At 38.7% G+C, this 13654-nt stretch overlaps 1 long non-coding RNA gene across 1 annotated transcript; it reads right to left on the bottom strand.

Moving 5' to 3' along the window:
* Positions 1-10438: 10438 nt before the first annotated feature.
* Positions 10439-13134, bottom strand: LOC146484218 (uncharacterized). Its single transcript, XR_014863664.1, has 3 exons — positions 12911-13134; positions 12115-12240; positions 10439-10644 (listed from the first exon to the last, which is right to left on the bottom strand). It is a non-coding gene; the product is annotated as an uncharacterized LOC146484218 (long non-coding RNA).
* Between the last annotated feature and the right edge of the window lie 520 nt (positions 13135-13654).

The raw sequence follows: 13654 nt of genomic DNA, 5'->3' as shown, positions 1-13654 counted from the left end.
TAGGCATTGAAATCTTGCGCATCTTTGTTTGTCTATGCGGTAATTTTTCAAGCTGTTTGTAATCTTTGTAATTCCTTATCTCTTTTAGGCAATTATTCGAGAAAAAGTCTGGTAAACGTTGCCGTTTTAACTCCTGGTTTAGCGATAAAATAGACGCTCTTTATGTTCTTTTCCCAGTCTTTAAGAACAATACTTTAGTAACTATCCTCAGTGGCTTTAAGTGGCGTTTAACTGGCTAACAGCCGACACGAAACTATCAAGAGCAAAGTTTTTTTTGCAAGAGACATTCCGTGGCGATTACATCATTGCATTGTTGGTAGGTTGATCTCATTTGGACGTCACGTGCCTTGAGCAGCGGGAGGTTTTTTGCGTCCAAAAACTACTTTATGGTTTGTTTTATTTAAAAATATTTTAATTCAACACAAAGCAGGTAATTTAATAATGTAAACAAGACATTCATTTATATTACAGTTTTCTCATTCAGCTGTATTTTATTTACCACTGCAGAGAACACTTGCATTGGATTATGGAGTCTGAGCCTTTAATCTTAATTAATTTTACATTCTCTTCAATAAATACTAATTCTTAGGTCTCAGTTGCTCTTTATGTAAAACGATGGACTGGCATTTCTGATCGTGGTTCAATCTTCGTTTGCAAAAGTCGGGACGGTGACTGATACATCTCCAGCGTATAACTGTCGAGCCTCCCGTAAGCGGACATCCTTGAGGCCAGAAAAAGTGTCCTCTTAAGGTAGTGTCCGCCTATGAGAGGTTAAAAATGTAGTATTTGTATGTAGCTGAGAACATGACCAAGTGTCCGCTTACGAGAGGTGTCCACCTACGGAAGGTGTCCGTTAGGTGAGGTTCGACTGTTTCTGAAAGACATGAAAACATAATAGACACACGAAGCGGATACAAGTGATTGTATGTTGCAATCTTCTGCTGCTTAGAACTTTGGACTCCAGAGTTGGCTGACAGCATTGGAATTGACGGCGATTAACAAGATTAATCCCCGAATGGGCGAATAAAGAAAAAATGAGCCAGTTAACGTACTCAATTAGCGAAACATTAAGATAATTGACTATAAACGTATTTTAAGCAAAACTATGGCTAAGAGAAGTGATTGAAATGTTTTCGTAACGCCTAATTATTAGTCTCATTTCCCGTCTAATACAAATCAAGTTCCACTTTTATGCCCCTTTTATGCAACGCAAATCCAAATAAATAATCAAGCTAATAAATTTGTTACCCATTGTTTGCTGGAGTCAGTAATACTGAAAGCAACCTTTGACGGCTTTTCTGGGTCTTTCAATTTGTATGAATTGGGACGAAATCCAGTGTGCCTCCACTCTTCTGCTTTATGAGACAGGCTGGTAAGAACACTATTTTCCACTCTGAAAGAAGCTTGAGTGCCCCAAAATAATCATCAGGTCATCTGTCCTAATAATAGTTGAATGCTCATAAGAAGCAATCTAATGATCACTAGAAAAACATTTTCTTGGTACTTTGGGGGTTGTAGTTTTCCTGAATACTAAATTGGTTTTTCCAACCCGCTGGGAGTCTAGTACGGAGTTGTTGGTGATGGTTTATGAACATCAAAAGGTGAGTTTACAGCAAACCTTGTTCTTCTATAATGACATAAAATATTGCTTGCGTCTCCAGTTGGTTTCAACTGAAGCCCTTACAGTTTTGACCGTCATCTGCTCCACAAAGATAATACCTTGCATCGTGTCGTGACACGCACTGTTTTCTTAATTTTATTATGGATTAAGTTTTCAGTTTAACCTTTGTTGTAGCCAAGCACTGATAATCGTTTTGAATGCAGTCCGTGGATAGAAATGCGACAATTTTGATTTCTGGGAAACGTTTTAAAAAAACTATTAGAGGTTCTTTTTTCAGTCCGGTGGCACAGACATAGTCGAAACAAGAAAATCCGAGTTCTTCCAACAGGTGTCGAACCCATGACCTTCCGACTACTAGTTCGGATGCTCTACCACTGAGCTCAGTGTATAGGAAATTCGTGGGAGCAAGGCCATTGACAACAATGAGCCTGGTTCAAAAACTCTTCGGTATTCGCATTTCAAATGTTGAAAACTAAATTTAGAGTTGTGTTCGAATGTCAACACCATTAATCCCTCCTGTTGTCGATAAAGAGCTTCTAATCCGCAGTTACAAGACAAACGAAACCCAGAACTGGAGGAAACTAAGCAGGTACCGGCTCCCTTGTACGTACTCAGCAAAAGGTATACGGGTTTTCCTGCAGTCAGCCTACAGAAAAGCAAGTTTTCTGTGATCCTCACGGCGGGGAAGCTCACAAATTCGTGGAATTAGATCCTCGCATTCTGCGGAGAGAGAATTGAACAAAAGTGTGATGATTAACTATCGCGTGGAAGTAAACGACACCCCTTGCATTCTTGATTCCCACACAGAGTCCCAAGCAGACGTCTTGTATTTCCGTCCGTCGCAAAAAAGAAACGGAGACGTCTGCACCCAGGCGGGTCAAACAAACAATATCTAGACTGAAAGGATTAAAGGAACAATTACCCAAGTTGTCTGCAAGTTCACGTAAACACGAATCTTTTTCTTTCTTTTCATTCCGTCTTAATTCGCTGTTTAGTATCTATTCGGTTTTCCACGTTTTGCGCTGAATCTCATCAAATTGCTAACTTTTTTGTCCACATTATGCCAGAGTGACTCTTGCATGTGTATTACCATGAAAATCTAAGAAAGCATTCGATCATTTTCTTTTTACGACGGCTGATTATGCTTAACTGAAGATATAAACAAACGAAAATGAATTCTACCCAGTTTCGTACCTAAGTTCGTGATACGGGTGTCATCAAAAGAAAGACGATGGTTTTACTATTTAAGTTTAACTGAGCCTATTACTAACGAAAATAACGCTGAGATTAGTCAACCATCCTTCAAACCAGAGGGTCCCGAATGGGGTATATTGGGAATTGGGATTTGCTGATTTTAACACTGGTGTGAATGTAATTTTGCAACAGCGTTAGTCGGGGTTATCCTGTTACTAGCTGTAGGATTTGGGTAATACCGGGGTTAGGAAATCAAATGTGATTTTGAAAAGAGAAAGATAGAAAATGGGTTTATACCCCTGCTTCAAAACCTTCAGAAAAATCACTTCTAAGACGGTGATGACTTGCACGCGAAAACGAGCGGTGTACTTAGTGCTTATTAGGAGCGAACTAGGAGGATTGCATTACTGACACGGGCAAACCGCCGGGTCAGTTTTGGAGTATACGTTACCTTTGGATGCAATGTCATCCGCCTCTTGTTGTTGGTCGATGATAGCTGCGCCTTGGTTAGCAATCAGAATTATTGTAAAAAGCAGAGAAAGGGAAATTACTTGTCGGAACTCACATCTTAATTGAACGTAAGCGATCACTAATTAAAAGTCTGTAAGTTGACACTTCGAATTCTCGAACTGAGAAAGTGAGTTCGAAGTTCAGTCTTCTTCAGTTTACGATTTTACAGTTTTTTGATTTGTATTCAACTGCGGAAAAGAGAACAATTAATTTGAGAGTATGCCTGTGTCACTTACTGAATAATACACCTTTCTCATTTATTCACCAGGCTTAAAATATTCCATCACATTTATTCCATTGCGCATATGCCACACATTACATTCCAATCCTACAATAGCAGTATGCGGGATGTTTATCTCATGAACCTAGTTTAATGATATTAGCTCCCACGAGTCTCCTATACCTCAGTGGTAGAGGATCCGAACTAGTAATCGGAAGGCCTTAGGTTCGACTCCTGATAGGAGCACTCGGATTTTTTTCCGAGTATGCCTGTGTCACTTACTGAATAATACATCCTTCTTTAGATAGGTTTAGTTCTAAAACAGACGTAACTTTTCGGAAAATTTAAAAAGCAGAACACTAGAAGAAGCCAGTGGACAGCCGATTCTTCCCAAAAACCGAAGTAACAAAAACCAGTGTGTTTTTGTTTCGTGGCACGAAGATAAACTATGAGATAAACTATAAGATTAACTACACGGTGTGGATTCATCCACGAGGAAATTACTGATAAACTAATAAAATGTAGATAAACCAAGGTTTATAATTCTTTTTGTTACTGTGGAATCTTGTTATCACGACCACTCTTCTGGCCCAAAGATAGTTCATGCAGTCATTTTCTTATCCCATGCAAGTAACCCGTTCGCGTTGATCCGAGTGAACGTTTCAGTATGTCCCGTCCGTCGGGTCGTTGAAGTCCCACTGGCCACTGTCCTCTTTTGTCTGAAAAATGTTCTTGAATCGCTAGACGGTGAAAAAAAAAAATTTTCTGTCCCAAAATGGTCACCGTAGAAATAAAGACAAGTGTACATTTCCAAAAAGCAACAATGACTGAGCAAGTGTTAAGTCCAAGCTGATATTCAGAAATATAGATAAGGATCACTTTCAAAACAATAGACAGTATTCGTTTTCTCGGTATATTGAGCTGGATCTGCCGGGAAATATATTAAAAATATATTTCCATGGGAAATTATTCCACGAGTTCGTGTTGGATGTGAGATGACAGATACCTCCGGCATATCCAACAAGCGGGAGTGGAATAATTTTTTTTAAGCAATCAAGAAATATTTCTAGATGTTGCTGATTTCGCCTTGAAGGAACGACCAGAAGACAATTTAATGGTCGCTATTTCTCGGCCATGGTATAATGGCTGATAGACCATGGCCGCTAAGCCAATCAAATCCTTGGAATTGCATTATGCAATGACCCAGTTTTTAATAATCTGGGATAAAAGTAATTTCGTGTGCCGAGGAGAATACTGTGACAAATAAAGACCATCTCTAACTTCTTTGTAATAAGACAAGTATGCGGAATACCGCCTGATTTTAACCAACTCGTGTCAGGGGACTGTTATATACAATACAGCTCTGCGACACACATTTTTTTTTTGTTTCTTAAATATCCCTTGTGAGTAAATGTTTCTAAGATTTTGTTTAGGACGCGGCAGATCTTCGTAAAATTTCATTGGTATCATTGTGGTATCCTATCTAGCAGACAAAAATTCAGATAAACGATTTTACCACACCCTCGTGGGAATTTTTTCCCTGGCTAATTTAAGAAACCAGTAGCATCCAACGAACACGCAAAATACTTAAGAGCGGATGTCTGTAAATATCAACCAGAGGTGTGCAATAGCGAAAAATTCAAAATTCTCAAAAAAATTCACAACATAGCCCACGGTAAACTATTGCAAGAAATACATGTTTCACTTCGATCCGATAATTATTTTTGATGTGAGGCTATGATCCTGAATTCACCGCTCCTGAACAGGGTTTTCGGTGTCTGACACCACATGTTGCGAAGACCTTGTTTTAAAAATCAAACCAGTTTTGTTCCAAACAAAAAACATCCAGTCTCATAAAGTACATAATTATAGACATCATGAATGGTATGTTACTCATCTGAAGTGAAAATTAAATATTTAGGAGATTTTTCAATATTTACAATTTTTTTAGCGATTTCTCGTGATGTCAAATTGACAAATTTGCGAGGCTAAAATCATCAACTGGTACATGGCGTTGAGGATAAAGATTTATACCACGTGAAAGAGCATCATTTCTTCTTATAAAATCCGCTTTCAAAACTATGGGCAACACAGAAGGAAATTTTTGAGGCCCCGAATTACAAGTAGTACTTTAGTGAAATTTGAGCTTTTCTGTCATGGCATTCCGATGGTAAAACTCAGATAAACACAACATGAAAACGTTTCAAACAACAATTGTTTGTTGGTACATGCTATAGGTTTTGGCCCACGTTCATAATATTACTTTCAATGGTTTTTAATCATTCCGGGGCAGGCACAAAAGATTGTAGCAGTTTTATTAGACCCCGAGTTCAAAAGCGTACAAAGGTCACAAAGGCCAGTTTACGCAGTCAACGTTTTGAATTCGGACCAGAATGTTTTGCATTGAATCTTACTTTAGAACAAATGAAACAATAGCTACAAGTGCTACGTAATTCATACCTTTTGAGCGAGCCTTCTGTACATTGTAGAAATCATCACATCAATCAGGAACGATATATGCATTTTATCGCGATTTAAAAATACGTTTAACGGCAGAGATTGCGTTACAGTTTGCACAGACCATTTGCCCCCAGGGGGAGGGGGACCTCCATATCAAATTGACGAGTTGATCGTCGTAAATTTTGAAAAGTACCACTAAAAGGTACCAGAATTTGTTTTGTAGCCGTGGTCTGTATAATTTTCCCACTTAGTGGTACGAATTCTAAAATGAATACGCCAAGTGACAGTTGACTGACATCATCTTATTTGTTTTCGCTCAATACCCTAAAACTGGCTAAAAGGTACCACCATGCCTTTGACAGGTACCAAACCACGAATTTTAACCCCCGAAAGGTACGATCACCCCTGTCAATTTTTATATAAAGTTTCACCCCCCAGGTACCCTGCGAGCAGAGGCCCTTCGACATATCTAGGAAAATCGAAAGGGCCTCTGCTTGCATGGTACCCCCCGGGCGCATGCCAAGGGTAATTTTTCACTGCCGCTTCGATACAAACTGTAACTGCGATTTATTTGTGAGCTGTATTTTCTGTCACTGAACTTTCTAAACGTGCAGTTAGCCCACGTTGGTATTCAGATCGCTTCAGTTTGTTTATTTTGCTATGCAATCCAACTTTAATGCTCGATTCTGGTTTCACGGCGTTCAAACAACAGCTGAAACAAATTGAGCCGAAATGGTATCGTGTGAGTATGCTTCGATTGTTGGAGGACAATGCGGACAAAGTGTTGGAAATCCAGCGAATACCCAATGTATTCCAATCAGAGATTCGAAACGATCTAAGGGCCACGGAGCTTGCTGAATGAACACTGAAAACTGAGGCGGAGCTTCTCGTAGGCAGAGCAGGTATCGAATTACTGTAACGCAAAACACCTGACCTTAAATAAGAATTACCTTTTTAAAATACCGCTTGCAATTTGATTCTGAATTACTGGTTATTACATCCCCACACATTTACGATTTAAGTTATTTGGCCCTGTGATTTGTCACTGTTAGTCTCCCGACGTAAAGAATGGTGAGCTTAGTGGGGAGGCGGCAGGGTAATAGCGAGGAGGGAAACGGGGTTGCGTCACCACTGTCATCCCTATTTTCCCCAATATCTCCTGCAGTACGACTCACACCTGCTACAGTCGACCACAGTTAACATTGTCAGCAGGAATAAGGGAGGAGCGTAGGGGGAGCAATTTTTGTCAGAAAGAGGGCCAGGGTTTCACAGCCTGGATGGCACAGCTACGCTCCTTTGGCTGTAAAGCCAGTTCTACAAAGTGACATAACGAACTGCCTAAACTTCAGCGCAAAATTTCCCTTGGTATCTTCGAAATCGATGACAGCCACCTAATCAGGCGTATTTGACCAAGATGTTGAGATGCTTATGCCATCAGACGGCGCTACCAAAACCGATTCTGCGCCGGTCCCACCAAGTTGGGCAGCTAATCGTTTCAAGCAAACGAAGGGAGATCGGAGCATCACATTTGTGCAATTTAGACTTATCCACAAGATGACCTCGATATTAGTGCCTGTCGGCTTTCGCAAGTACTCTAAAAATTCAGAGCATAGCAACATATATTCAGTCACACATGATCTTGTTGGATCGTGTTTTTACTTCGACCCATTAAGGCCAAAGAAACCACTTTTTGTCTGCTCAAATACCATTACTGATGGATGAACTGTCTTTTATCGTATGAAAACTATCATACAACAGACAATTTTTGTGAACAATAAATTGAAAATTGGGTCTTATCCAGATGAACTAGACAGTGACATTGCTTTTAACTCTCCTTGAATAGCATTCATGGTAGCCTGCGAATACAGCCACCTCTCATCGCTCCCGGCCCCCGAGGGCCGTTTCGCGAAACGCCCCTCGGGGACGGGAGCGATGAGAGGCGGCTGTATTCGCAGGCTACGTTAGACTGAAATTTGAAAAACCTTATCAAAAATCAAAACAACTGCGCGAGTGTAGACGCCACCAGATAAAATTATGATAACCCAAAACCGTAATCTCAGTTTGAACTGATTATATAATTAATTGTCTTTGGGGTCTACCTGGACGAAACATTGATTTCTATCCCGTGGACAAGGGTGTACGTAAGTGCAAGGTCAGCGGTCTACCGGTGAAATGTATGTAACACAATCTTTGTGACCAAACGTATAAAACGGCGTTAAGTGTTATTATGTTTCCTATAGATGTCCCATATTTCTTAAACATCCAGTGTGCCCGCTCAAAGGTATGAATAATATAGCACTCTTAGCTATTTGCTCCATTTTTTTCAAAGTAAGATTGAATGAAAAGAGTCCTGGTTTCATTTTATTCCATATTTACTAGTGTACTTGCGACCGGTTGACAACGTAAACTGACCCGTGTACGGCTTTTGACTCCGCAAAAATCTTTTGACACTGCCCCTAAAAGATAGAAAACTAAGGAAAATAGTCTTATAAGCATAGATCATGCACAGGCAGTGCCCTGTAGCAAGAATTATTAAACCATCGTTGTTTGAAACATTTTCATGTTGTGTTTATCTGAGTTTTAGCATCGGAATGCCGTGACAGAAAAGCTCAAATTTCACTAAAGTACTACTTGTAATTCGGGGCCTCAAAAATTTCCTTCTGTGTTGCCCATAGTTTTGAAAGCGGATTTTATAAGAAGAAATGATGCTCTTTCACGTGGCATAAATCTTTATCCTCAACGCCATGTACCAGTTGATGATTTTAGCCTCGCAAATTTGTCAATTTGACATCACAAGAAATCGCTTAAAAAATTGTAAATATTGAAAAATCTCCTAAATATTTAATTTTCACTTCAGATGAGTAACATACCATTCATGATGTCTATAATTATGTACTTTATGAGACTGGATGTTTTTTGTTTGGAACAAAACTGGTTTGATTTTTAAAACAAGGTCTTCGCAACATGTGGTGTCAGACACCGAAAACCCGGTTCAGGAGCGGTGAATTCAAGATCATAGCCTCACATCAAAAATAATTATCGGATCGAAGTGAAACATGTATTTCTTGCAATAGTTTACCGTGGGCTATGTTGTGAATTTTTTTGAGAATTTTGAATTTTTTGCTATTGCACACCTCTGGTTGATATTTACAGACATCCGCTCTTAAAATGTTATCTCCTGTGTTTAGTTTCGTTTTAAGGTGGCTTGCACTAGTTTCCAGCACTTTCCATCACTTATAATTTAACGGATAGACCATACTACCATCTTTTATCATTTAAGCAATAATGATATCAGACAAATGCCTTATCATTGGCGAACAAGCCATGGAGACTTTCGTGGCATACTAGGTTACCATGGCAACGGGGTGAGGTGCAGAACAACCTTAAATGTTCGGTTCTGAACTCCTCCCTATTTTTTTTAAACTTTGCAAAAAGTTGTATCTGAATATACTTATGGCAGTTCCATAATAAAAATGGGGGTCACCGAGCTCGTTTTTTGAGATATAACAACCTTATATTGAGGTCTGGTTACGGTCCCAGTGTGCCTGGTTACTGTACTTGAGTGATACGTTGTTTACTTTATTTAAGGAGAGGCCATGCGTGAAGCCGACATGAAGCCATGCACTTTGAGCGGAGCCAGAGTTCCCTTCCTGTTTTAAGTTTCGTTGGTTAAACGGCTGTCTAATATTCCCGAGAGTTTATGTAACAAAGTAAAAGCTAAAATGAGTTTTGGTAGGCGCAAAAATAAGCGAGGAGAAAGTGGTTCTTTTGACGAGGAGGTATTAAGCGTCGCGAGCTTAAATCAGACATGACCTCAACGCCATTCCACAGAGCCAAGTTTAGCTGAACTAAAAGAAATACTAGCTGAGATACACAATACAGTTTCCAAGATCCTCGTGGAAAATCATCAGTTTAAAATGGACATTCAGATGTCTTACTCTAACTGAAGAGAAATGGGCAACCTCAACCTCAGTACAACTATATAAGACTGGGATGGCAATTTGTGCCCTGGTGAACAAGTTAGACGCTAACTAAAATAAAAAAAAGAAATGACAAGGATAATGAAATGGACCACTGATGGGAAACTTTTCGTTAAGACATCGCGTGATAGACAGCCTTAAGAATTTATTGCGACAACGATTTAGAAGACCTTTATTTTAAGGTAAATGACATCAGTTTCCAGCACTTTCGAGCACTTCAGTTTTAATACTTTGACGGGTCAATACTACCGCTCTTTATCAGTTCATGTAACACTAATAGCATCAAACAGATTCCTAATTACTGGGAACAAGTCATAGTAAATATCTTGACATAATGGTTACCATAGCAACGGCTTAACCTGTTAAAGACACTCTCAATTTTAACTTGAAATGACTAACCAACTTGTTTACAAAGGGCATGGAACATCCACACAAAAACTGAGATACTTCATTGTTGTTGAAAGTTTATTATCTAACAGCTACAGTGAACCAAATTGTGATAAATTCAGTTTACATTGAAGGCGTTTAATTTATTAATTTATTTTTCATTATTTATTAAAAATAAAATTCTTCCAGTTCGTCTTTAGATTCTCGGCTGGTCTTTGGTTCGTAGTCTGACGGCGCTTGAGGCTTCAGTGATATGACTGGGTGAAATTGTTCTAAGGTAAGAACAGCATAAAATAATTTGAATTGTAAGACGAGCTAACATAATGTAGTGTCTTGCAAAAACTGGACTCTGCTATGAAGACAGTCGCATCCCTACAATAGTTTTGTCCGAAAGTGGCCGCCATTACAGAGGCAGACGTTTGGCTGTATGTATATTGGAGAGAAGGTATCGCCTTGTATAATGAGCTATGTTGCGTCGTATAGTTTTGCCGTTTTGTATTGAAAATTGGAAAGAGATTGGGTACTACATACTAACTAAGAGATTTCGATAACTAGATGACCGACTGATCCAGCATTCATTCGTGAGTGCTTGAACCAGATTAAGGTAATTACTCTAAACAACCTCACAGAAGGTTAGATATACAAAGAAACAAAGAACCAGAAATCAGAAGCAAGTATGAGTAAACGACGTTAAGCACAGAAAATTTCTACTGACCCAGAAATTTGAACCGATCACCGAGTGAAATTTAGCAAATTTAGGGCAAACGTGAAATTACTTTTCACGTTCGATTACTGTGAACCGCTGTAAGTGATCGACTTTCAGGATGACTCAGAGACTAATTGGAGCTGAATATAACAACTCACCTCGACTGACTGACTGACTGACTGACTAAGTGACTGATTAATTGAATATATATCTGACTGACTGACTGACTGACTGACTGACAAGCTAACTGACTGTATGACTATTCGACTGACTCTTTACGTAAGCAATTAAGAAAAAAATTCTTTTTTTTTGCCCTATATGTCACGTGAAGATCTTTTCAGTGTGGAATAAGGTTTTTAATTAGTTGAACGGGTGTGAAACATAACGTGTGACTCTTGAATTTCTTTCATAGTTAATAAACTTACTTACGGACGGTGCCCACTAATACAGAGGCAGTTTTGTGCAGTTTAAGACTATGCGGGAAAAAACAGATCAAGGGATATTGAAATTTGAAAAGAAAATTGTGGGTAACCATGCATTTTTTTTTTTAGAGATAATTAAGCAACAATAATTCTAAAAAGCGCTTAAATACAAAGCAATGTATGGCATTTTTCCCAAATCTAAGATTAATTGTCTGTGGAAAATGCATGGTTACCCCCAATTATCTTTATGGATACCACGAGCAGTTGCTAAGTTCTACTTTGTCTGCATAGTTTCAAAAGCGTAAAAATATTCCTATATTAGTAGGCACCACCCATAGGAAACCCGAGTATCTCGAGATGCGCAGAACGTATGCGCAGTAACAGAAGTAGGACTACTAGTGGAAGAAACTTGTATACAATGATTGTCCTTCAGTAAGAGCAAGCATCATATCCCTAAACAAGGCTCTAATCCATGCCACATGTAGAAGGATCCCGGAAGTGAATGGGGAAACCCTCGGGAAGCATTTTTCCCTAAAAGATCCAATTACATCTATCATGACCTCGAGCCAAACGCCTTCTTTTTAAGTGCATAGTAAAAAGAAATTAGCTTTTACCTCAGGATCAGCAATAACGACAAGTTTTAGGACAGTCTCTCTGCATTGCTGGAACATTTCTAAAGATAAAACATTTATGCGGCCACATGACTCTGCAGTAGGCCTTCGGCTTAAGATCCACACATTCTGTGAAAAAAAAAGATAAAAGTATTAACAATTGTTGCTGAAACTCAAAGTTTATGGAATATAAATTTCACTGCTATTACTGGTAATTCTAACTTAAATTTTTGGTTGAACATAACTGGTTGGTGATGGCGATGAAAGCGAGCACCAAGAACACTAGAAGCGTACTGCCGTAGCGATTTAAAGTGGCTGAAGAAAATAAACAGAGACGGATGCCGCACTCTCGTAGTAAGTCGAGTTTTTACAAATGTCAATCTTTCAAGGTTTTTCAAAACTTAAATGTAATGAAATCATGCGATTTATTCGGCGTTGATATTATTTTAATAAACACCTAAAAGTGCTCAGCTTTTTCAGATTGAAACTAAAGGGAACTAAATGTTTGCTCTAGTCTATAAGCAAAACCAGAGAACTAACAGATCTTCGTTCTTATATTGACTGACGCTAAATGTTTCACTGCGGTCATAGCAGTTTCTAAAACCCAATAGACACTTGTTAACATAAGGCAAAAGTCTTTATTTGAAGAAAATGAAGTCGAAAAAACAAAACAAAAAACAAAAACAGTAGAAATAGAAAATGAAACAACAATGTATGTCAAATAAAGGTCAGTTTAAAGAGAAGAAAAAGAAGGGAAAAATAATACTAGTAATACATTAAAATATGTACGTTATTTCACCTTCATCAAGAAATTCCTGATCCTCTTCTATCTCGCTCTCAGCTTTTACAAGGCAACTTGTCAAAATAAAAAGGATAACATTCAGAATTATTACATTCTGTAGTTTAATCATCTTGCCTTCGTCCTGCACCTCTTTTGCTGTTAATTGTGTACACACTGGACGTGGTATATTCTTTTATACTCGGCTTATCATCAACAGATGCCAGGGCTTCACCATATCAGGCGCAGGTCAGGCTTGTGTTTTATTCAGACAATTCTTTAAGCTATTTTTTATTTATATTGTAATAAGCGTCCAGCTCATCAATCCATTTATTTTCATTTCCACATAATTTGAACCACGTGTAGGATTTCTTTGTTATGTAGAGTGTAACAGGAACGGCTGCCGTAAGCCTTTTAGGGGATAGCGTTTCTTCCCCTGCCAAAAATTGACAAGATAGAAAGCAATTTTATAACTCACAGAACTCGCTTTTAATTTTTTTTTCAGTCCTTGCAAGAGAATTTTGTGAAAGATGAGGTATCCGTACCAGTTTGATTACCACAACATTGTAAGCGTTCGCCGACGCTTGGTCATTCTGTAGGTTCTTTAAATATTCGTTGACAACAATAGATAATTTATTGGATGTCAGTTAAAAAGCATACCGCGCGTGGACACGGATGAAAACTGAAAATTAGCCTTTTGTGACTGGGAAGACACGCTTTTGTGACCACTGAAGATTAACACCCTTTTTTTTCGAACAGGAAGCG

Source organism: Pavona decussata, unplaced genomic scaffold (assembly GCF_977016875.1).
Source record: "Pavona decussata unplaced genomic scaffold, jaPavDecu1.1 SCAFFOLD_36, whole genome shotgun sequence".
Classification (NCBI taxonomy): domain Eukaryota; kingdom Metazoa; phylum Cnidaria; class Anthozoa; order Scleractinia; family Agariciidae; genus Pavona; species Pavona decussata.
The sequence above is the reverse complement of the archived record's forward strand: the minus strand, read 5'-3'. Positions and strand labels throughout refer to the sequence as shown.